Genomic DNA, 3463 nt, shown 5'->3' with positions numbered 1-3463 from the left:
GCACTCGGCATTAAGTTACAAATCCCTGCCGCTCACAAAGCAAGCGGGAGGACAAGCTCCTGACCAGCCGCTCCACTTAGCTCTTAGCTGGGATCTCTAGCTCTGTTTTCTTCCTCCCCGGGATCCTTCTCCGCCTTCATCACACTTGACAGTGATCTTCCTCACTGCACAGCCCTTGATCAAGAGCAGCTCACGTCAGGTAGTATGGCTCCTCCTGTTCCTTCTTCTTTAAACGCTGCTTCTCAAAGTGGCCCTTTGCAGAGATCCCCTCCCCTGGAAAACCTGGGGCATGCTCTGCTGCCTGCAGATAAAGCTGGCCACAGCCTACTGGCCAGTAAACAGTGCAGGCCCGCCTCTTTAGATTCCATAGGACTTGACAGCTGAGGGCCACTGAGAGGACGTGCTTCTCCTCTGAGTAATGCACACCCCCTCCTCTCCTGGGGAAGTGACTCAAATGGATTGTACAGCATGCTCATTATATCAAAACAGCTTGCGTGATATAACAACGCCGCTCAGAGACAAACAATTTTTAAACCCGCTTTCAGTCTTATAACCATCTATCACAAAGTTATAATAGCCCTGACACGCAGAATATAAAGCTCTATTTAAAGTGAATGTGTCATGCTGTCATTTAAGGAAATGCATGCGGTCACGCACACTTCCAAATTGTCTGTTTCAGTGTCCTACGAGCCTCCTCTGCACACACAAGCAGGTTTCAGCTTACGCCTGCGCCAGGCTGTCTCCTGGCACGGCAGATGAGAAGAGCCAGGCACTGCCAAGGCACTACAGAGAAGGCAACGTGAATGCGCTCCACAAATTTCAAATTTAACTTGTACTCTCAGTTTCCAAGTTTAGCACCCTGTCTGCTATAACAAATAAATATTTTACCAGTAAAAGTCAAATTATCAGGATTCAGTGCAAAAGAAAAAAAAAAAGACCTACTAATCAGGTACCACAAGAGGCAGACACATATTAACCATGAACTGGACGACGAATTGAAGTCTGAGGACTGGGCAGAGGGGCGGCCAACATTCCTGTCCCATCACTACACATGCATCAACCAACACAGGGCACCCCAAGCTCAGGGTGCTTTTATTTTCTTTGGTTTTTGCCATATGCTACTTAACCACAATAGCATGAGAACAGTTTGTCTTTCCTTCAAAGAGACATGGTCAGGAAAAGCATTTCTAGGAAGGAGGGCACTGCTCTGCCAAGGGGCCTGCTGGCGGCTTATTCCAGGTTCTGTTACAGGAGCTTCAATGAGAACTTTGCTTCCTGATATTTACATGTAAAACATCTGGCCCGTTTGATAAATTATAAAACACATCAAGTGCTGCTTCAACTATGACTTTTCTAAAGTGTGAGAGTCACAGTGGGTTGGTTCGCTGCCCTGACCCCATCACCACTCTGTTGACCCCTCTTCAGAGGAGATTAGTGGAACTAAGAGGCTTGGCCTGCAGCTAACAAAGCAGGCATGTTCTTTCCAGAAACAGGACCACCAGGGCAAGGAAATAAAATGAGGGCAACCAGTGGGTGACAGAGCCATGGAAGGGCCTGCCATGCTCTCCTGCCTGCCCTGTCCTGTCCTCTGTCCCTGTGGCACTGCCCTGACTTCATTCCTGTTCTCAAATGCCCCTTCCTCAGAGTCCTCTCATCCTTCTAGACCCTACGCCCTCCTGTTGGCTAAGCTTTGGCTTCTTCCACTGCCCCACAAATCTCATGAAACCCTGAGGATGCCCACAAAATGGTGGCTGATGAGTGGGCCACATTGCAGGATGGGCCTGGGCTCAGTCCCTGGGGAGCGCTTGCTTCCACCTTCCACATGGCAGTCCCTAGCCCGTGTGTGCAAAACCAGAGCAGTGCACGGGGAGGGCTCAGTACCAGTCTGCAGGGATCGGTGTTCCAGAGAGGGAGACAGAGGGGCTGGTCAGGAGCACGCCTGCTCCTGGAGACTAAACAAGAAGGCTATTTCATGTGTGTGTGTGTGTGTGTGTGTGTGTGTGTGTGTGTGTGTGTGTGTGTGTGTGTACGCACGCATTGTCACTCTACTTGGGCTTGAACTCACAGCCTAGTGCTCCAGTTCAGATTTTTTTTTTTTGCTCATAAATGGCACCCTACCATTTGAGTCACACCTTCAAGCAGCTTTTTGCTGGTTAAGTAGAGATGGAGTCTTGTAGACTCTCCTGCATAGTCTGGCTTTAAACCCTGATTGCCAGATTTTGACCTCCTGAGTACCTAGAATTATAGACATGACCCAGTAGCACCAAGATTTTTTTTAAAAGAGAGAAAATTTATTTAAAATTAACAAAGAAATAAACTCCATGCATTTATTCTGCTTTTCCTATGTCAACTATGAGATGGGATAGCCAAAGAGCTGAAGTCAAGTTTCTGTTTGTATCACAGCCAATAAAAGAAGTAAAAGTACAAAGGTAGAATCTAGCCATTGTGAAAACCCCACTCTGTCAATGTAAGCGGTTATCCGGGGCAGCTGGCTTACCAGTCACAGTTCTGCTTACCATCACCTATGAAAGAGTCCAAGTAGAAGTTTAAAAATGACATAGGTGTGAGCACACTTACAGTCCCAGCTAGGGATTAAGGAGGCAGAGATTGCAGAAATCAAGAGCATCTCAATTTGAGGCCAGCCCAGGCAAAAAGTTTATGAGACCCTCTCTCAATCAGCAAGCTGGGCATGACAGTCGTGCATGTAATACTATCTACACCAGAAGCACAGACAGGAGGATTACAGTCTGAGGCCCCCTCTAGGAGAAAATCATGAGGCCCAATCTGAGCAAAAAGAGCTGGAGGTCTGGCTCAAGTAGAAGACTGAGAGGTCCCGAATTGAAAGCCCAGTGTTGCTCAGACTCCAATTAAAAAAAAAAAAATGCTCTCATGCCTCACACATCAGAAATAAAAGGGGCTTCTTTATATTAGGAAACGTAGTATCTTTTGTCATGCACACATTATCATGAAAATTGTCTCCACATAAACCTATTCTCAAGCACAGAAAAGGAATGTGTCTAGAGCTCAAGAACGCTGCACAAGAAATAAAGGAGAGAAGAACAACGCACACTTCATCATAGGACGGATCACAAGACACATCCAGGAAGACCCAGCAGAGGGGAAATTGCTGTTCTTCAATTACAGCAGGAAAAGAAAGGCAGATTAGACCTATAGACTGAAAATCAGTTCAAAACCATCACCCAATCACAAGGACTGTACCTATGGGCCTTGGTCAGACAAACTATTTAGGAAATATTACTGACTAAGTGGCTGATGATTGTAAATAATTACATAAACTGGGGTTCCAAGTGTGATAATGATATTGTAACTATAACAATAATGGTATTATCAAGGATATTATACAGTACACCCTGAAAACATGGTTATATCAAATGGCAAGATGTCTGATATGTGCTTTAAAAATAATCAACTCCACTAAGTGCCTGTAATCCTGACAACTCAG

Source organism: Megascapheus bottae, chromosome 30, assembly GCF_031878675.1.
Source record: "Megascapheus bottae isolate mThoBot1 chromosome 30, mThoBot2.hap1, whole genome shotgun sequence".
Taxonomy (NCBI): domain Eukaryota; kingdom Metazoa; phylum Chordata; class Mammalia; order Rodentia; family Geomyidae; genus Megascapheus; species Megascapheus bottae.
Note: the sequence above shows the minus strand (reverse complement) of the source record.